Source organism: Onychostoma macrolepis, chromosome 01, assembly GCF_012432095.1.
Source record: "Onychostoma macrolepis isolate SWU-2019 chromosome 01, ASM1243209v1, whole genome shotgun sequence".
Lineage (NCBI taxonomy): Eukaryota > Metazoa > Chordata > Actinopteri > Cypriniformes > Cyprinidae > Onychostoma > Onychostoma macrolepis.
The window spans coordinates 34,042,953-34,066,182 of NC_081155.1; the positions used below are offsets into that span (position 1 = coordinate 34,042,953).

Consider the following 23,230-nt stretch of genomic DNA (forward strand, 5'->3'; position numbering starts at 1 on the left):
TGTGCTTTTCCAACATTTTTGTGTATTTGAACACTTTCCAGCAGTGACAGTGTGAAAAGATGGATCTCAAAATCATACAGAGGACAACTGAGGGACTCATATGCAACAGAAGGTTTAAACACTCTCTGATGCTCCAGAAGAAAAAATAATGCATTATGGGGGTGAAAACTTTTTGAATTTGAAGATCAGGGTAAATTGAATTATTTTGTCTTGTGGGAAACATGTAACCCAGACAGCAACATAGTGTTGGCCCAGATCCGGCCCACATCTGGCCCGTGTGAAATCAATGCGGGCCAGATGTGGGCCGGATCTGGGTCGACACTGCTTGTTGTCTAGGAAGTATCTTCTGTAGCTTCTGAAGGGCAGTACTAAATGAAAAAAATATTTAGGCAAAATAAGAAAAATGTACACCTTCATTCTGTTTAAAAGTTTTCACCCCCTTAATGTATCGTGTTTCCTTCTGGAGCATCAGTAAGCATTTTTCACTTCCAGTTCTTGTTGATTATACAGTGTGTGCAGAATTATTAGGCAAGTTGATATTCTGGTCATATTTTTTTTCCAAGAACATTTTACCAATTCCAAACCACATCAATCTTAGTAACTACTATCAATTTTATATTTAATCATTTATAAGTTATATATATTTGCCCGTGAAGGCTGAAAGTTAAAAACTCCTTATTTCAGGTGTGCAGAATTATTAGGCAGGTTTTCTTTTACAGAAAAAATGAGCCAAAAATGAGATTTAACTCAAGAATAAAAGTAAAACAATTATTAAATGCCCATGAGAAGGATGCAATACTAATGCAATAATAGAATTAGCAAAGTTAAGGCATGACCACTGGGCAGCGAAATGCTCATTGGGTCAGCACGGTCAGAAAAAACAGGTGGAGAAGAAAAGACACCTTAACTGCAAAAGAATTAGGAATTAATGTCAAGAATTAGGTGAGAAACCATCAGGAACAATTTAGTCTCCTCATCATTTTACAGAACTGCAACCTTCCTGGAGTTTTCAGAAGTGGAATGTGTCAGGTTCTCAGAGACTTTGCTTGGGTAAAAAAAAATATTTTAAATGACTCTCACTTAATAATAATAACATGCTGAAGTGTTGATTTTGCTGCATGAAGACTTGTTGATACATGAAGACTGATTTTGTATAGGCTTTATGGACAGATAAGTTGAGAGTGACTCTTGAAGGACCAGCATCACATCCTCTTGTACCACAGTTTGAAGAATTTATCTTCCAGAATCTGGCAGTAAGTTTTAGGAGCTCATTTTTAATCAATCCTGCAAGACAGACTTTTCAGGATGGGAGATGAACTAAAATGAGCTCCCGGTCCAATAAAAACACCAAACCTTTAAGTTATCGAGTACACAACATAATAAGAAATTAATTTGTTAGTAGAACAGTGTGATAACACGGTGTGACATACCTTGGTGAAGTTTTTGAGGATAACAGCGTAGTCCGTCTGCCTCGATCGTCTTGACGTCTTCATCTTCTATTAAGGTTTATTGGCGGTTGGCAAACAACTTTTTGGTGCATTACCGCCACCATCTGGTACGAGTGTGGACCAGAATGTTGTGTGTAAGCATTGTTTAAAAAAATATATATCCTTCCAATTAAATTGGTTTCTCTAAGATATTGAAACAGTATATTACAACACATTTTTTTTTTACTATTTCTGCAAAATGCTAATCAAGCCAGCATTTTTTTGATAAAAAATACAGAAAAAAACCTGTAATATTTAGAAGTATTACAATTTAAAATAATGGTTTTCTTTTTTAATTTACTTCAAAATACACTTTTGCTTTGATCTAAGCAAATATCTTTGACGTCTTCTGTTCTGAACCCGGATCTCCTCTGCGACAGTAGTTCCCGCCCACTGAAACCGGGCCCGGGCTGGATCCGTGTTACAGCACTGAAACGGATGTGACTGTAATACGGATTTGCCGGTTTGAAAACGGATCCGGCACAGAGTCAACTGCTGTCTGGGATGCTATCTACACGATACATTGAGCTACCAATCTACCTGTATACTTACCTTCTGTGTTTGTTCTCCTGGTCTTCGCTCCTACGTCTGTTCCTGTTGTCATCTCCTTGTGGATATTATCATTCACCATCATCATAAGAGGTGTGTGCTGTCTCCAGTTTCCCTTCCACGATCTCCTGCGAAACAAGAAACAAGGTTATAATCTCCATCATTCCAAGAACTATTCCATTGCCCTTGATACTCACCTGCCATTAACGTCTGCATCAGTTGCTGTTAATAAACATACCTGTTTGCTTTCTAATCCTCTGTGTGAGTCTCCTTCCTAAACACCTCCCTTGCAATAGAAGCTAACAGCCAGGGGTGGACCTCATTGTCTATCATTTCATTGTCTATGGTTTGATATTATTCTCTAGGATCTACAGATCCTTATACTTTACATATAATTAAACCTTAGAGAACCAATCTGTTAACATTTACATTTGAAAATTAAATTCTGCTCTAATGCACTCATGTCAAAGTGAGTTACAAAAAAGTGTGCAGCTGAGAATATATGTCTAAGACCTCATATGTAAAGTACGGAAGTTCTAAGCGGCCATGGATTATTAGAATTTTGTCTGTCTTGTTTTCTCGTGATCTCCACATAAAAAAAGTTGTTGATATCAACGCAAAAAAAAAAAAACGTTTTCTCACGTCGTAATTGTAGCTATCGCGAGAAAATCCCGCGCCTTGTGAATGTTTCTAGAGAATATCATGATGTACGCGCTGGCGGATGAACTCTCCATCATAGAGATACTAATTTCCTGCAACAATTATGGACTTTATCTCTGCATTGAGAGAGAGGGGCGTCCCCGAGATAAGGTATGTTACTTGTTAAGATTCTAGATTAACACGAGGTTTGCTATTCCTGTTTCATGGTTATTGAAATGGTCACACGAATGATGCATGTTATATTGTTTTGAAAACTAATAAGTTCTAACGTTAGCTGGAAGAACACAGAACGCAACCAGTGATACAATACAGATTGTTTCAAAGCAGCTTTAAATGGATAAACAGAAACATCATGATTCGGTGATGCAAACAGAATTCGATCCCTCTCTAAAGAAGCTTTACAAAAAAAGAAACGATTCATTTTAAAGGTGTCATATGATTTTTTCGGCCGCTCTCAGACCACTGAATCTCAGAATGCATTTCACACGTGCGCTTTGGCCACACTGGGATGCTAAGGATAAGCACGTCATTACTACACTGTATCTTTACATCGCAAATATTTGTTTGCTGATTATACTTGGAGAAATCCTATATAGCAGCTTTAAAGAATATTTGAACTGGTCCTGTTTGTAATATCCTATATAAGTAAAGCACGCATTGAAATCACTTAATTTATGTAGCCTGCACTGTACTTTAGCAAGTGCAACAATGTCCAGTAGATTTGGACATCTTAAAGTTGTTGTCATGGTCACTGTGCAGTGCACACACAATAGCCACACGAAGACGAAGATTTGAAGGAATAAGGTATTTAATATAATTCAGGGTGAGGAAGTTCAGCACACACAGGGTAACATCAACAATAACCGGCAACCAGAACTCAAAGGACAGGAACTCCTATAGGGCAGATAATGAGGGACAGACAGGTGGACACAATGAAGGTGATTAACTAATAATTAGACAATGAACTAACGAGAACAGGAACAGAACCAAATATGGGTAAACAGGAAGGGAACACAGGCAGAGACAAAACTAGAGTCCAGTGGACTGTGACAGTGGTTCAGGTATGACACCAGAACCCAAGTCTAATTTGCAGCTGGTTCCTTCCTGATTTTCCTAAAGGGTTTTATAATGGTGTTTTTCAATTTATACGCAAAATAAAATCTGTGGTAAACATAACTTGATTAAACTTTACTATACTCTTACCATCCCCTTTATATTAATAATGTTGTGTAAAACTTGTCATGCAAATGAAATATTCAAATTGTCTACATAATTTATGAACTAAATAACAGCGATTGATACATCAGAACTCAATATTGCAACAAGCTGCGCACAAGCTCAAAAATAGTTCAATAGTTCAATTCATTTATAAATAAATTGACTGAGCCAATGATTAATAATCCATTCATAAAGGCGGCCACTAGCTTTGTTTCTACTGAATCAGCCGTTTTGAACGAATCACTTGACGGAATGATTCAGTGAACCATTTAATAAAAAGGGACTTGCTGCCACCTACTGGCAGTTTTAGTGTTATATTTATTTATCCAGCCCTAAATCAGTCAAGGTACCAGCACAAAAACACAGACAGCTAAATATTGTTTAATTATCTACAAAAATCCCCCCATTTCAGGCCCCAGAAGGAAAACAGCTTATAAATCATAGTTCATTTAAGAAAGCTTTTTTTTGTTTGTTTTTGTTTTTTGTTACATAGAAATGTGTTTAGGATTTAGGCAAATTTTGTAATCATAGATAGATAGATGTAGGTATTTATGAATGACAAACAGTGTGGTATATTGTGGCTCAGATAATAATTAAAATACTTTGACATCTAAAACTAAACACATGCTAAAAATATTATGTTTTATGTGTTTCAGATTGATCCTGCTGTTGCCAGACTACTGAATGAAGAGGAAAAGGGAATGCTGATGAATTCAACTTTATGCTCTGTGTCACTGGCTCTGAAGAACCACTCGAAGAAGATCAGACAATTGGCAGCTTGTACGAGGCAATACATTACCGACTTAGTGATGAAACTGACACATTTGACTCTAAAGTGACCCCGGCTTACTTCCACACCAGACGTATCTCCATGTACTTCAGGATGTAACAATCAGAACAGAAGTCAAATTTTGCACTCCCTGCCTTTTACACCTGTCAGCTCAAGTGACGATGTACACGTCTTCTGATGATGAAGTGGTGTTCCTGGGTAATGATGTGAACACATCCTTTGACATGGTCTCTGACACACTTGTATACTCACCTGTACATGTTTATTGTGCAGGGAATGAAACATTTGTTGAAACAATACCGGAAACTGTTCCATTTGAGCCAGATACAGTCTTTGTTCCAGGTAGCTCATTCTGTGAAATCACAGATGCTGTAGAAACCGTGCCAGAAGATCCTCCTCAGGCAACTGACACCCAGGAGCCAACAAACAATGACTTGTTCTTTGAAAAACCCAAGAAATGTGACTGAAAGTGAAACAGAATTCACTGTGTGAATGATATGATTCAGGCTCTCAAACAAAAACATTCTACATGCCAATGTAACAATTAAACGTGTTCTCGAAAATGGTGAGGAGGAAGCTGGCGTCGGCAATGGAGTGTTCCAGGACTGTCTTACTGAATTCTGGGACACATTTTATGCAACAAGAACCTGTGGAACAACTTTCGAGATACCTACTCTACATCACGCTTACCGAGAAAGAGAGTGGGAAGCTGTTGCACGGATTTTTGCCATTGGATGGGTGTTCTTTGGTTACTTGCCATTTTAGCTGGCACCTCCTTTTCTAAAAGAAGCACTGTCCCTTCCTAGAAACCAGTCTAATGGAGGTGTTTTTCAATTACATGAGTCCAACAGAGAAGGATGTTTTAAGTGATGCACTCCAAGACTTCCAAAGTGCTGACATGGATGAAGTCCTCAGTGTACTCAGCAGTCACAGCTGCACAGTGCTTCCAAATGAAAACAATCTCCAGAATATTCTGGAAGAAATTGCACATAAAGAGATGGTGCAACAACCAGCCTACATAAAACACTGGCGACCCATTCTGCGATCTGTTGGGGAAAACATGACAACAGAAAGTCTGGACAAGATAACTGAAAATCTTCAACCAAAGGCAAGAAATGTGTCCACAAACGATGTCCCCTTCTGAAACAACTGTATCAAATCATCTCTTGCGGTTTGTTAGGGAGAGAGATCAGAAGGAGCTTAGTCTTTTTCTCAGATACTGCACAGGGTCTGATTTATTTCTCTTCAAGACGATTCAGGTAACATTTACAGAAATGAATGAGTTTTCAAGAAGGCCCATTGCCCACACTTGTTCACAACACCTTGAACTAGGAAATGACTACAGCACCTATGCAGAATTTAGGGTAGAGTTTTGCTCTGTGTTGAACAGTGGAGTGTGAGTAATGGATATGTCATAGACATATGAGTGTTAAAGCTGAAGTGCCTAAACAGCACGAAAAAAGATGTCTGTTAAATTATACTGAAAGTATAAATACTGAAAGTAATGTTCTCATGTTTAAATGTTATGCAGTTGATGAAGTTGAAATAGCAGTTATTTTAATAACTATTGTGAATGGAATAGTATGTTTGTCGATGGGTTTTCAGGTTTTACACTATTTCTTACATAGAGTTTTAGCTCATTTGAGGATAGCTCCTGTCAAGTTATGTTCACATGTTTTTTTCATTTATACATCCAACAGTTAATCTAAATAATCTATGGTTAAAGCAATACAGTTTCTCTTGAATTTTTATTTGCAGCAACTGATTCATGTATCTTTGTAAACCATAGTGTATTAAATAATCATTATAAATTGAAAGTTATTTCATGTTATACATTATGTTCAGTTCATGAAGTTGAAATGGGAGTAATTTTAAAAACAATTGTTAACGTAATAATATCATTGTCTATGTATTTTACAATTTCTAATTGAAGTTTATCAGATTGGTTTGAATGGGACAGTTTTATGTTTTCCCATCAGGTATTTCTTCAGGTATGTTCACACCTTTTTCCGTTTACACATATAGCAGTTGATATAAGTAATCTGTTGTTGCGGTGAAAGCAGTACATTTGCACTTGAATAGTTTTATTTGCAGCAACTGATTCATATATTTTTTTGTAAACAATAGTGTACTAAATTATCAGTGTAAATTTTGTAAATTTTAAGTTATGTCATGTTACACATTATATCCAGTTCATGAAGTTGAAAAAGGGAACGATTGTAAAAACTATTGTCACTGGAATAATATTGTTGTTTATGGGTTTTTCAATTTCACTATTTCTAATAGAAGTTTAGTGGGTTGGATGGGACAGTTTTATGTCATCCCATCAGGTATTTCTTCCATGCCTATGTCCTTTTCAATTTATACTATACATCTAACAGTTAATCTAAATAATCTGTTGTTGAAGCAGTGCATTTGCACTTGAAATGCTTTATTTGCATAAACTGATTTATTTTTGTATTATTGTACAGACCACTCTGTTGCTTTTATATTAAAACAAAGTTCTTTGACTCATACTTTGCTTTTTTTCCATTCTTTTTTTTTTTTTTAATAAACAGATAGTTTAAAGCACATATATATACACATATACATATACATATATATGTGCTTTAAACTATCTGTTTATTAAAAAAATATATATATATATATATATATATATATATAGACACATATACAACCTGCAACCTAGAAAAAAAAAAATTCACATTTTTATATTTACACACAAAAAAAACCCAGAGGTCGAATGTTTTTGTAGAGTCTCAATGCCTCTGTGGCTGCTGCACTTGGCTGTAGATTACTCTCCTCTATAACAAGGACACAGAAGTCATAGAGGTCACAATCACAGGGTATGTCTGATTTCCACAGGCAGACATTTTCATGGATAATTACATCCAATCTTTCAGCATCTACAGGATTCAAGTAGTCTTTTGTTTGATAAAGTTCTGGTAAGTTGTACATGAGGAAGGCTTTCCCATGTTGTAAGTCACAACCATTGTCAGATTCGGTGGTTATTCCACATGTTTACAACAGTATCCAGTTCCTCATAAAAACAAAGCATATTAGGCATTAATAAAGGAGTACAAAGCAGTGAATTGTCAGTTTTTACTGAAGCAGTAGAAGTAGAACGTTAATTGCAAATAACTATTAAAAGCATTATCTATATTAAAACATTGCAATAAAAAATCTAAAGAATAAACAAGTAAATAAAATAAACTGTAAAGTAATAAATAGTCAATAAAACTACTGGAAAACTATTTATGTATGTACAGCTATATTCAAAAAATAAATTAATAAATAAAAAAACAACAACAAGGGCTGCTAGATTATGATTGTCACGAATCCTGTCCCTGCACTTCCGTTCATTCACCACCCAATTCTCTCAATTTCTCAATTTCCCATCATTGCACTAATTGCACACACAGCTGAAGGCACTGATCACACAGCTATCACTAATCACACACTCTATTTAAACCCTGGACTTTGTTTCCCTCACGTCCAAGTATTGTATGTGTTTACCGCTCCCCTAGCCGTAGCTACTCTACAGAGCCCCTGATAGTTTTCCTAGTTTCCCCCTGCCTGTTTTGGATTGTGTTTTCCCCTGTCTGGACTATTGCTTCATTTTCAGATAACCTCTCTCGTCAAGCCCCTTTGGATACTGTTCGCTGTCAACCGACCTTTGCTTGCCCTAGGATTACTCTTTGTCTTGTCCCTGCCATACCTGTTTGCCATTGCTCGACCCTGCCTGTATTTATGACCATGCCTGTAAATAAAAGCTTGCACTTGGATCCACACGTCTCGTCAGCCTCGTTACAATGATACTTTATTTATGATATTTTATATGAAGTATAAGTATTGAAGCTGCCTATTGGCAATTTACTATGTTCATGTGGACACGCAATTCAGCACCACATCAAACGAACAACGACCAACAACGATCAAACAAATAAAAAAAATCGCGAATGGCAGAGAGATTAATTTACTTCAAAATGTTAATTAAATACTTTAAAAATATTAAATTTTTTGACAAATAACCCTCCACGATTAATGAAACTCTCATAGGGTAAGGCAAAAGCCTTTAGCATTTTTCCTCAAAATATTTTATATGGACAAGCAGGTATATGTGAACTAATTAGTACAAACAGTTTACACGTCTAATAATAATATGAAAGGTCAATTGGACAGTTGGGCTACACTGGCCTAATGGAGTTAATTTAGGCAAACATGAGTAAACATGCCAAAAGAGACGCACCCATTTAGTAGGGGTGTAGCGGTACGCGTATCGTGTATTGAACGGTTCACGGGCAGTTCCAAATGGAAGTGATCATCCCTATCCCTTTGGAGTAAGCAGGGCACTCGCTGATGGACAACCGCATAAAAAATTTTTACATTTAAAAAAATCTTTTTATATATTATATAGCATATTTTAAAAACTTTTTAAAATATAAAATGTATGTTTATTTGCAACAGTTATGCTGACAACAATAAAAAGACTATTGACATTTAAACAGCGACATCTGCTGACGCACACCGTGCTGCGTCACGGGAACATCCCAGCTGAAGATTATGAGGAAATTATGCTCCCTTCACCAAGTGCATTCCAAACGACTACATAATGACACGCACGTGCCCTGCTCACTCCAAAGTGATAGGGATGATCACTTACATTTAGAACTGCCCGTGAACCGTTCGATACACGATACGTGTACCGTTACACCACTACCGTTTAGTGTTTTGGAAAAATGTTAAACAAATAAGATAATTTAATAGCAGGCTAAACAACATGCAGCTACCTGAATTATGGAGAGAAAACAGAACTGTATAAGGCCTTTGTCTGTTGCATCACCTGTAAAATAAACAGTTGACTGCAGTTCTTTGAACATATCCATCCAGTAATCTGCGTTTTGTTGTCTGTAGATACCCCACCAACTTTCTATTCTCTGGTTTGCATGGCTTGTTCCTTGAAAGACACGGTCCATGCACAGTTCCCGTCAAGTCTTCACGAAGAAACTCTTGTAGCCTGTTGACGTGGACATTTTCGGTAACCAAAATCGGATCGGATTATTTGAGGGCAACCCTCAAAAAATTACTCTGGGATTGTTATTGGTGAAGTAGGCTTGCATTCAGATGATGTGAAAAACCATCAATGCAGCCGTTAACTGCTATGCCATACAGCTTAAGTTTGTCGTAAGAGTCCATGTGCCATATATAGTTAGGACCTGGCACTCCATAACGTTGCCTCTGCAACCTTCTCCCTCTTCTTTCCTCCACACCTGATGGATCCAGACTTATCTGTATCTCTCTTATAGCCGCAAACCATTCAAATGGCATCTTTCATGCATCATTCGGTAGCCATGCAGACGTCCTGGTCCCTCAAGTTGACTGGCAATGAAATTAACTACACGTTCAGGGTCGCTATATTGTCTTCGACGATAAAGTTGCAGACCCGACAGCGTCCTTCTCAAGTGTCGAACACTTATGTGTAAGTTGTCAATCACTTAGTTTGAGTGAGTCCCTGATCAAAGTAAATGCGAATACGATCATCCATGATGATGCGATGATGCTGCTTCTACCATGTTCTCATGCCGAATACACAGAGAAAAAAAGTCGTAATAACAAGAAAACAACTTTTGTTATGTCAAGATCACGAGAAAATTAAGTCGTGATAACTCTAGATCATAAAAAAAGTGGACTTCTGTATAGCACAACATTTTTAAACAATTATTTAAATTGTATTTTAAAGTAAACTTTTAATTTGACCGTATTACCCTTGACCTTAAGTATATGTTTAAAAGTGTCACATGTTCTGTCAGTCTGGAGAGCAGCAGAAAAAGTTTGTGGTATCCGTTCTAATTGGAATCCCCACTCTCCTATCTTTAATAATTATGGTTTGCTCATTGGTAAGCACCCTATTAAGTTTGGCCAGTGTCGACAGTGGTATGACAAAGGGATTCACTCATTGGGTGATATAATGGGTGACAAGGGTCTTTACACCTTTGAAGAACTTTCAATTCAATTTAACCTACAGAGCTCCACCTTTTTTTTTTACTTGCAGTTGAGGGCAGCCACGAAGACCTATGGGGTCCCTTGGATGGCTCCTCTTAAAGACCACCATTTACTGAAACTATTATGTGAGACCCAGGGAACAAGAGGATTAGTTTCTAAATTGTATGTTTTTTTTTCTGGGAAAAATGTATCCTCCTCTGACAATAGACTCCTCCTGGCGGACAGATATTTCGGACCTTTCCCCTAGTTTTGATTGGGACCATGTGTGGGTTATGGTAATGCATGCTTCTAGGAATCCGGATCATCAACAAATCCATTTTAATTTTATTCATAGGACTTATATGACTCCACGCAAACTGTATAGTATGAAGCTTAAACCTGATCCTAATTGTACACTTTGCCATACAGGGGAAATTGGTACATTTTATCACATGATTTGGGAATGCCCTGGGGTTGCTAACTTTTGGAATATGGTTCAAGAAAATTTGTCCACTATATTAAATGTTTCGGTCCCTTTGTCCCCATCTGTTTTTATTTTAAACAATCTCTCTGGTATCCAACTTAACAAAACTCAGAAACGAGTGTTTCTAGCTGGCTTGACAGCTGCCAAGAAATTAGTAGCAACAAGATGGAAACCGCCACATTCTCTTAATAAGCAATATTGGGTTCTCACTGTTACGGGCGTGTGGTTGTGGCGTAAACAAAATTAAACATAAATCAAAGACGGGAGAATCAAACGGCTTCAACACACTTCTCCATTTATTTAACTTAATAACGGACAAAAACAAAGGGAGAACTGAGGACTTATAGAGGAGAGAGAACAAAAGAGCAAACAACGTAATCAGGTGGGGATAATGACATAATTAACTAATGAGGACAGAAACTAAACCAAATAAGGACAATGGGGACTTCAGACATGGCATACACGTTACAGTACCTCCTCCTCCCGGTAGGCGCGTCCCGCGCCGTAACAGTACAACCGGGGAGGGGGGGTGGGCGCCCTGGATGCCGGTGCAGGACTGGGATACTAAGGAGGCATCCAGGGCAGAACAGGAGACTCTTAGTGACCATGTCAGGGGACAGGGGGGGGTCAGGGGACTCCGAGGGCCATGGCGGGTCAGGGGACTCGGGAGGTCAAGGAGGAGCAGGGAGCTTGGGAGGCCATGGAGGATCCAGGGAGTCGGGAGGCCTAGGAGGAGCAGGGAGCTTGGGCGCCCAGGACGGAGTAGGAGGCTTGGACGACCATGGCAGATCCGGGAGTTTGGGCGCCCAAGATGGAGCAGGATTCACTGGGGAATAGCCCCTGAGGAGGAGTCAGGGATGATGGCGGACGAGGGAGAGCCACGGCTGACGAGTTGGTTCCAGCTCAGGCCCAGACGCTTCCCAGACACCAAAGAATGGCCTCTCTCCAACTTAAACCCGTGGTGTCTGGGAGGATCACGGGATGGTGGAAAGTGGCCCCGAGCCGGAACATCTCGATGATGGTGGAGTCAGCCAATGTAGTTGTCGCGGCGAGCTCACAAAACTCCCAGGTGAATTTATAAAAGGGGAGATCCAGGAGGGCTAGGGCGGCGACAGCATCCACAAACTCCATTTCTGTTCGGTCCGTTATTCTGTTACGGGCGTGTGGTTGTGGCGTAAACAAAATTAAACATAAATCAAAGACGGGAGAATCAAACGGCTTCAACACACTTCTCCATTTATTTAACTTAATAACGGACAAACACAAAGGGAGAACTGAGGACTTATAAAGGAGAGAGAACAAAAGAGCAAACAACGTAATCAAACTCAGGTGGGGATAATGACATAATTAACTAATGAGGACAGGAACTAAACCAAATAAGGACAACGGGGACTTCAGACAGGGCATACACGTTACACTCACATTTATAGATGTGGTATATCTGGAGTTGTCCACTGCACGCATTTACGGTGCAAGAGAGGATACCATTAGACTCTGGGCTCAGACTTTGGAGAAGCTCAAAGGTCTACTGATTTGAATTAAGGAGATTCCCCCATCTCCCTCGCTCACACACACTCTGGTCTTATGGCTTTTTTATTTATTTATTTATTTTGTTTGTTCTTTTTGGTTCTTTTTTTTTTTACATTTACAGTTCCTCGTTTTGGTTATAATTACCTTTTTTTTTTTTTTACTGCTATTGACTTCTTTCAGCACTGTTGTACTGGTTTGAATGTTAAGGCTTTTGTATGGATATCTTTCTTTGACATAATCTGTAGTACGTGTATACTCTGGTGTAAAATTTTTAAGTATATTATGTTTAAAATATTAGTTTTTTCTGTATGTTAAAAGATGTCAAAACAACAATAACAAAATTGATTAAAAAAAGTATATGTTTAAAAAGTGTACATTCATTTTATTTCAATAATGTTATCTTACCTACATCTGCAGTTTTTTTTATTTTATTTTTGTTACTTTTATAACTTGAAGTACATACATACAGACACACATGGTAAAAAAAAACCTTACAGAAGTATTGCTTAAAATAAATTATACATGTAGGGATGCACAAATAACAACAAACACAAAGAAAAAAAAAACCCTTTGTGATAGAACCAACAATCACATAAAAAACTGAAGCTGTGAGTAGGTCTCAGTGACCCATGTTTAGTACCCTCTGTGATAGTGTGGCAGCTTGTTGTGGAGGCCCACTGCAGAAAAGGTCACAACCAGTGTTATTTTCACAAAAGTGTGCCTGCACTCAGCACCCCGCATCACCCCACCCCACCGTCCCATGGTAATTACACACTGCTTATCCAGTCATGCTTTCATGAAAAGCCATTGTACTCCACTAAGAAATAAGAACAAGTACTCACACTTACCTAAATAACTAAAATAACAACCACAATTTTATGACCACATTTTTGTGTCGTTTGCAGGCCTAGATCAACGGCCACAGATACACTTATCAGTCAACAATTGTGGTGTTCCTGCAGCTCAAACACCAGAGTATACCATTTGCAACACCAAGGTCATAAAAAGATCTAAGCAATAAAGTATTCCTCTGGGCAACTCTCCCTTTTTTTTAAACATTTCCTGTATTCATCTCTCTTCACTCCTCCATCTCAGACAACAATGCCAATCCACTTTTTCTCTTTTTTTTTTGTTCTCTCCTCTCCACTTTCTTTCATGTGCGTTACAGCACTTGTCCTTGAGTTGAGTTCTGTCAAACACGGCCTAGATTCAATTCCTATTCCAACAACACCCCCTCACACACATACACACAACATTCGCATGCACAGTTCTGTCCTGAAATAACTTCCGAGGCAAACAAGATGCTAAATAATTGAAAGAGAGTTACCTCAAACAGCTGTACCAACAGAAAAATGAATACAAAATGGAGAAACCTTAAAGTTAACAGGGAATTAAAGGGTTAATTCACCCAAAAATGAAAATCAGCCTGTGTTTTACTCACCCTCAAAGCATCCTAGATGTATATGACTTTCTTCTTTCAGATGAATCCAATCGGAGTTATATTAAAAATTGTGTCACACTTTATATTAGGTGGCCTTAACTACTATGTACTTACATCAAAAAATAAGTACAATGTACTTATTGTGTTCATATTGTATTGCAAAACACTTCTGCTATTGAGGTGGGACAGGGGTAAGGTTAGGGACAGGTTTGGTGGTTTGAGTAGGTTTAAGGGTGGGTTAAGGTGTAAGGGATGGGTCAACAGCGTAATTATAAATGTAATTACAGAAATGAATTACAGATGTAAGTACATATATGTATTTTTAAAAATAAGTACAATGTAAAAGCATGTATGTACACAATAAGTGCATTGTACCACATAATTAATTTCAATGTAAGTACATAGTAGTTAAGGCCACCTAATATAAAGTGGGACCAAAAAGTGTCCTGGCCCCTCCAAGCCTTACAATGGGGTAAGCGGGTGCTTTTTGTCAACAGTTCAGAAGATGTGAAATAAATAAAGTACGTACATCTGTAATAAAACATGCCTCACATGGCTCCGGGGGGTGACAGTCAGCGGAAATGAGAATAAAAGTTTTCATTGTTTGAAATATGGATATTCATCTTACAAAAATGCATGGATTCACTACAGGAGTCCTTTATTCACCCCCTGGATTTATTTAACACCAAGACAACACTTTTTCTTACTGAATATCTCATTTCACCACATCATTTTATAGTAGGCTATGGAAGTAAAAAGGTCGTGAATACCATTTAATCAGACATTAGAAAACCTATAAGTTCCTATATGAAGTTAGTGAAGTAGGATTTTTATTTATTTGTTTATTTTTTCGCTCATTCGTTCGATCGATCAATAGATCAATTGAATATTTGAAACATAAGTTCATTTCCAAAAAGTGCACATAAAAATGTATATGCTCACTTGAGATTTTTTTTTTTTTTATTCGGGTAGACATACGCTTAATAAATTCTTAGATGTGCATAAAAGTGATTCTGGCTTGTGACTGAATAATTAGCTCAGATTTGGAAAGAAAACGCTGTTCTGATCATTCTGAAATGCGTAAAAAGCCTGTCATGAAAATGATTGGCTGCTATAATCAGAACTGTCCGATACGCTGTCACTCTCAGTCAAAAGGCATCTGAAGCCAGTCGCTAGCAAATATTACGTTAGTTAGAGGGTTTTGTCTGCGTTTATTACATTTAATAAAGTCAGAGACAATTTTGTTCTTTTGACCACATGGAATGGAAACGCTATTCACTAGCTTAATTGTTTTCACAATACTGACTTTTAATATAAATTCGATTTGCAACTTGAATGGAAACACAGCCTTGTTGAGCCACTCAAACAAATTGTTAGCAGTACCTCAGAGCGACATTGTTTGCATTGTTCTGTGAAATCAACTTATGAATGACTAACTCAAAGTTGAGAAAGTTTGAGAACGTATTTTAACAAATTATTCACACTTAAGTATGTCACCTTTAGTAATTACAGTCACTGGTCCAGGAAATGATGATGAACCTAACCATTAGAATAGACAACAAACAACTCTCACAGCTGTCAGAGAAGACAGAAGGCAAATTACAGTTATTTACCTTCTAACACCAGAGAATTATTGGTGTTGTCTAAAGTCTGACAGAGCTCCAAACAGCAGCGCTTAATAAACAGGAAAAGCATCAGTAAAGCATACACATTTCCCTGTAGACACACACATACAAACTTTACTCACTGTTATTTTGTATCCTTGCCTGTCAAGGACTTTGATAATCTACTCTATTAATCCTATTTGTGTGTAAAATATGTATATGAAGTACACACACACAAACAAAACACACCGGTGCAAAGAACACATACAGTACTGCATTGCACATAATCCATACATAGCAAGAACAAAGCCAGAACTTTCCCACCATAGTGAACTCAATAAGTCTGTGAACTCTTATCACAGACAGCACACTAAAAATGTGCCAGAACAACAAAACGGCCAACAAAATGTGCTGCGCAAACATGTAAAATTATTCAGTTTGAAATGCAAATGTTTGAGAGATGTGTAATGAATAGAACACTATTTTGAGACAACATGAAAGAAATGAGACCAAGCGCTGTGCTGCATAAGCATTCTGTAAAATAGTAATGTAGAGGAATCCAGAGACATTTTAATGAGAGGAAAGTCTGAATAGTAGAAGTGTTGATACTCAAGACAGGCAAAGAGGTGTAAAAAAAAATACAAATAAAAAACAGCCAAACACAAAACGCATGCACATAAAACTTCAACTCATTTATTAAAAAGAGTTAGCAAAAGCCATATATGATCCATGCAAAAATTTATCAGACCTCATTTACACCTTGTATAAACACTTGTATTGATCACAAGTGGACAGCACTAATTATTAAGAAAAACACTGATTTTTAGATTTGAACCGTACTAGGTCACAGAAAACATTTCTACAGATCTCAAGTTAGCACAGATCCTTCTAAATCTAACATCTGCAGACATTATATATTTAACATACAATCCTTCTCTGTGTAACTCTAGACTCCACTGCTGTACAGCGATGATGGACTGTGGATTGTAATGTATTTAGTGACGTTCTAGATTTGACGGTTGCAGTCATGAGAATACAAAAAAAATTAAGAATTATTTAATATAGGTCATTAAAGGTGGGGTAGGCCTATGTATTTTTTCAAAAATGCTTTAGAAAACTGAGTCGGGCGAGTAGGAAAACAAACTTGTAGCCAATCAGCAGTAAAATCGTGTCTACTCATGATGCAGAGGAGAGAGAGCGCTCAGTGCACATGACGGACATTAGCCGAGTCGAGCGATGACAGAATGATAGCTATATAGCAGATAAAAAACAAAAGAGGAAAAGCGGAACAAAAGAAGACTTACACCGTGTGTACACCGGACGCCACACCACGTCGCAACAGCTAAAGTCTGTCTACACTGGAAGCGACAAAGCGACTGTTGAAAATAATTTGAAATTTGTGTCAGTAAGTCATAAATGGAACGCGACAGCAGTTTACTGTCAGGGATTTGTCACGGCGCGGCATCCAGTGTAGACAGCATCACTGATGATTATTATGAGTTCTAGTATTTTGTTGTGCCGCTTGCGTCCGGTGTAGACATGGTGTTACGATAAGGCAAGAAGTAAGTAAATATCGGATCAGCTTTCCAGCGCTGGAGAAAACTGAAGGAGCGGGAAGTGGGTTTCTTCTCGATAGGTGAGTGACATTGGTATTGCTTTGTTTCACAGAACTAATCGTTGAGTTGGAATGTGTGGTGCGGAGCTATCAAAATAGGGGCGAGACCCTTTTGGGGTAGGGGCGTGTTTGTTTTGGTGATTTGAAATATCAACACTGGCTACCAGAAATCATTAACCCACCTTTAATACATGCAATTGAATTTAACATTTAATTTCCAGCATTTCAATAAGTCACATTTTATTGCCATTTTCAACACATTAGATATATTTTAACTAGTGCTGTCAATCGATTTAAAAATTTAATCGCGTTAATCACAGTCATGATTAATCACAAATTTAAAATACTAGGATTTACCTGTAAATGTGTTGAAATAAAGATGCATGACAAACTAGTTTAAGGAAACAGAACCTTTCACACTTCCGCCAGGTATGAGACATAATCCTTATTATTCTTTTATCATTATTCTTTTGTTTTTATTCAGCCATTATCAGCCTTTATACTGGCAATAAAACGTTTACCAAGCCACATCGCTTCAATCCCAGTATACATTTACCCAACTTATCAAAAGTATTTCTACATAACGTACAACAAGACATTTTCTTGCGACCTTACGTATTATGACAAAATGCATTATGAAGAAGAATTGGACCTGTTCTGCAGGTGCATTAGAGCTAATATTAGCATCATGCTTCATAAGAGAATTTATGAGATTAATAGTACACTTTTACTCAGAACTCACTTCAAACCACCATCAAGTGTTTGTAATAACTTCCTTTTGCGATCACATGTGGAATTTGGTCGTTTGCTGTTGTTAAAATATGCCATTTATAATCGCTGCACAAATTAGCATTTCAGATGTACACATTCATCACATTCAAAAATATCCTATCGTAATCGTGTATTTATTATTATTATTATATATACACTGGTTTGCTGTACCCTCATCACACTGTGGCTGCATCCGAAAACTGAAAAATACTGCCTTCGGAGGCAGCATTTCAAGGTAGGAAGGCATCAAGGCACGTCCGAATCCAAAGTTAGCTTCACTTCCTGTCTCCTGAGATGCTTTCATCTAATCGATTTTTGAAGGCAGCATAGATGTATCCGTCGCTGCCTCTGATATCCCACAATCCTGTGCGTTCCATTCCGAGACGGTTGAGCTAAAAAATAAAGATGGCGGCTGGAAGTTGCGTTTGGTGGTTAGTTTGTGTGTAAATGTACATTTCGGATTAACTTTTTGCACTTTTGATGTTAGCGAGAAATGAGTATTATAGTAATTAAATAATTTGTTTAGTTATCACCAAAACTCTTCTATTTTGTTGTGGATCGTTAAACCATTACGCTGCCTCAGAAGCCTGTCCGAAATTGGCGCGGTGTTAGATTTTTGGAGAGGTGCAGGTCAGGTACGGCGTAGGTTACGGCGCAGGCCTGTGCGTCTCTGCGTCGGCTACGGTGTAGGTTCGACGCACAAGTATAAATTGGGCTTAATAAGAACGTAAGGCAGCGCCGCTTCTGATGCTCACACCACACCATGTTCATCAAGACAGCAGTCCAAAACAGTTCATAGAAAAGTTCACTTCAGGAATCAACAAAGTTTGAAGTAGTTTGACCATGTTTGGCAAAACAGAGCAAACGGAAAGAGGAAGCGCTATCTATGGCTATATTATTAGCTCTCTATGCATACAGACAGAAAGACAAACGTCGAGCTGAAAGATGCACAACACAATCTTCCAGCCTAGGATGAAGTCATTATGTACATTTACAGTAATTTGGGACAAATATAATGTGATTTTATGGGAAACTAGCCTTTGATTAACACGCTGTGGTGCGGAAGCATTTGGAACAGCGTCCTGAGTCACCGCGGTCGCCGAGTCTATCAAAAGTACGAAATTGTTTTTTTTTTTTTTGTTTTGGAGGGGGTGATTCTATTATGCCCCCACCAATGTCAAAAGCAAACCTACGCCCTTGATGCAAACCTAATTATTTTTAGGTTTGCATAATAGTGGCCCATAACAATTGCTTATAACAATTTTTTCCCACCTAAAAATCGCTTTCATTCAAATCAAAATAGTTTTACAATGAACATGCAATTTGATCCAGAAGTCTGACAACACTAGGGGAAATGCGATTGTCACAGGTCGGGGTGGGCGCGTAAACAACCGGCCGTCACCCCTAACTTACACACCACCGTGAGGAGCTTCACCGCAGGACACAGCAGGCGGGACAACAAAGGGCAAGTATAAAAATCTCTTTATTCACTTAAACATTTCTTTAAAACGATTACTATAGTAGCTTCAGCGCTCTCTTCAACAGGATCCGAAGGGAGGAAGAAGTGGATATGCTTCACAACTTTAGCAGACTCTTTGTTGGACTCAGACGGAGTGAAGAGGGTACATATACCTCACAGCTTTAGCAGGCTCTTCACTGGACTCAGACGGAGAAGGGGGTATGTATACCTCACACCTTTAGCAGGCTCTTCACGGGACTCAGACGGAGAAGAGGGTACATATACCTCACAGCTTTAGCAAGCTCTCCACTGGACTCTCACAGCTTTAGCAGGCGCTTCACTGGACTCTGACGGAGAAGAGGGTACATATACCTCACAGCTTTAGCAAGCTCTCCACTGGACTCTCACAGCTTTAGCAGGCGCTTCACTGGACTCTGACGGAGAAGAGGTACATATACCTCACAGCTTTAGCAAGCTCTTCACTGGACTCTCACAGCTTTAGCAGGCGCTTCACTGGACTCTGACGGAGAAGAGGGTACATATACCTCACAGCTTTAGCAAGCTCTTCACTGGACTCTCACAGCTTTAGCAGGCTCTTCACTAGACTCTCACAGCTTTTAGCATCTCCTGCAACTGGATTCAAACAGAGAGAAAGAGGAGTATTTTCAACCACATCAGCGGGCGTTCACCGCTTTTGGCGTCTTCAGTTACTGGATGTAAACGGAGCGAAAGATGAGTGCATTCGCTAGGACCACCGATGCCTTCCGCAATTCGATCCCACACTAGTGTTTCACTTCAACCCACACAAGTAATCACACGTGAATATATATAAAACACTGCAAATCTCACAACTCACAGAGAAGACGCAGGCATGGGGTCTTGTCCACCACTCGTTGATGTGAAGCTAGATGGAGGGCAGCTGTGAGGCGCAAATCACTCAATGCAGTAATAAATCCTCCACGGGAAATTCCAATCCTCATACAATTCCATAAGATTCACAAGGACGTCAGTTATTCCATAGTCCAACTAGAATTCAACACAGTCTATCTCACCCTAGATGCTGACCTCACTTCGATCTCTCACTTTCTCCTTCAACCCGTCCTTCTCCTTGTCCAGATCCAAATCTCTCTCTTCTTCCACACGAATACTCAACCACTCCGAGCGCCTCGAGCGCTTCCGAACTCCTCGAGCGCTTCCGAACTCCTCGAGCCTCTCTCCCCGTTTCCTTTTAACTGCGTCGCAATGCCCTCTTATACTCCCCTACTCCAGCACACGCCCCAATCACCACTCTATTCCTCTCACTCCCGCACCTGATCGCAATTCCAGTCGTCAATCCCGTCATTTACCCATACACCTGGAACTGGCAGCCTCCTCGGTCCCCCACCGAAAGTGGCCCCTACAGAAACTCGGGCTCCATTTTAAGTTCCTGCCTGTACAAGATTCATCACCCGTGACACGATATTATCAACAATATAATAAACTGAGCAAAAAGTTAAAAAAAAATAAAAAATTGGCATGCATTTTCTTTGTATTTATTACATGTCCTCGTCTTTCTTTATGACAGCATGTACTCGAGCTGGCATAGACTCCACAAGTTTGTGCCAAACCTGATCTAAGTTATAGCAGCATGATTTCAGAATGCAGAATCTTAAATATTTCTTATTCAGTTCAATTTCTAACTTTAAAAGATTTCAAAAACAGATGTACATGGAAGAAAAAAGATCTTTGATTTTCAGTGTGGTTTCAAACTTTGGACTCAACTGTACTCTATTATAGATATAAACAGTAAACAGGACCTTTGAGGGGCTAAGTTGAATGTTCCCTACAAAGCCCATACTATGCGGAAAGACTTGTGTGTTAGAGTAAGTCTTGGAGAGTATTTGAACCACTTTTAAGGGGAGAACATACGAGACAGGTAGTATACAGTACAGTTTGGTACTGTATATCAAAGCTAAAAAGAAAAAGATATCCCTTAAAAAAAAAAAAAACGAAAGACACTGACAGGTACCAGGAACAGAGTTTTAAATTTCATTTTAATAAGAACTCCTTACAGATTACTCACTATGCCCTTCTTTTAATATTTTCTTGTGATCTGTCCAACTAAAATAACTCTGACTCTGTAATTTAACAAAGTAATTCCATACACACTTGAGGCTATGAACAGAGTGAAACAAAATTAAGTGAGGTTTATTGGAGCTTGCACATTCCTCAGTTTTTGATGGATGTCACTGTTATAGATGAGAAACTTGTTATGATAGATTGTTCAGGAGAATCCAGGCTTCATTTGAGATGAAGAACATAACTGAGGAGGTAGGGAAACTATCTCTGCTAAAGTTGACAATGACAGTATTCAAACTCCGAAACCAAGCGTTATGCAATTTAAAGCTAATCTAAGTTTTCCAAATTATTCATGGAAAAAGTTTCAGATATATATTTGGTTGAGTGTGTTCATCTATCAGGCCCCCTGTCCTCAGCAAATAGCTTTCTTAAATAAGATGTGAGAGATGAATTTAAGGTTAAATTTTATTAAATAAAAATTTCTTGGAAAAATGGGTTATGCAAGCAGGACGAATAAAAAATAAAAGCTGAATTTGCAGGAGGGCTTTGGGTCAGCATGAGGTGAGGGTCAAAGCAATGACTGAGAGGTGTTGCACACACTGAGAAAGAGGGAAGAAGGGAGAGACAAAATAGGGCATTTAATTCTTCAGTAATTAGAACCTGTGGTTCAGCCTGGCTGACAACCAGGGGCTAAAACGTCAGGACTTTTCCACTGCATTATGGGTACGACCTGCAGGGTCTCGTTGAATAAATGTGTGTGCATAACAGTGACTTTCCGAGTATGACAGCATGTTTTAAGACCTCATTAAACAGGAAGTGAGCCTAGCTCTGTTTGAAGTCTGATTTTGCATTCCATCAAAGACCAGTAATGGACCTTTCCTAACCGTAAGTCACAACCCCTTGGCTGTCAATCAAACCTAGCACTGGGGCCAGCCAGATGAACAGTTATTAATGGCCAGATTAATTATGGATCTGCTGCCTAATTATGAGAAGGACTGCGGAAACAAGGTCTTAACTTCCTCTCTCTGTCTCTAATGAGAACATTTCCATTTTACTCAGCCACATATAAAGCAGAAAGAATAGGAGCATCCTCTAAGGCTTTCAACACACGCGCCAGAAGTTCAATTAATAATTTAGTTTTATTTGTGTCTACATTTTGTATTCCTACCTTTCTGCATTTCTTCCTGTTGTCTGTTTCTCTCCCTTTCTGTCCTGGTCTTTATTGACTTAATGACTCATTATAGTGGGGTCCAAAAGTTAATATAATAATATAATAATATGTATATGGATTATATTACACATACGGATTCACATCAAACCAAGTCATGCAAAATCCCCTTTGCCTTAAACCTTTGTCATATGTTGCAGTACTGATTGGTGACACTGTGCAAAGAAAACCATTTTCACTGGTACGCACAAAGCTCAAATGATATAACCACTTCAAGTCAATTCCAGTTAGTAGAAATCAGCTGTGCAACATGATATAATCATATACATGCCCGGTGATGTCATTATATTTTACACAACCGGAAGACACTGTATATAACACACACAAACACATATAGTACGATCCATAAGTCTG

General features: G+C 38.5%; 1 long non-coding RNA gene across 4 annotated transcripts in view; it reads right to left on the reverse strand.

The window, feature by feature from the left end:
• Positions 1-23,230, reverse strand: part of LOC131550542 (uncharacterized) — a 108,157-nt gene that overhangs the window by 38,862 nt on the left and 46,065 nt on the right. For 3 of the 4 annotated variants that reach the window (XR_009273560.1, XR_009273564.1, XR_009273558.1), the window contains exon 3: positions 2,040-2,164. The exons of the other annotated variant lie outside the window; for it this stretch is intronic. This is a non-coding gene — a long non-coding RNA (uncharacterized LOC131550542). The remainder of the gene's footprint in view (positions 1-2,039; positions 2,165-23,230) is intronic. 4 annotated transcript variants of the gene reach the window in all.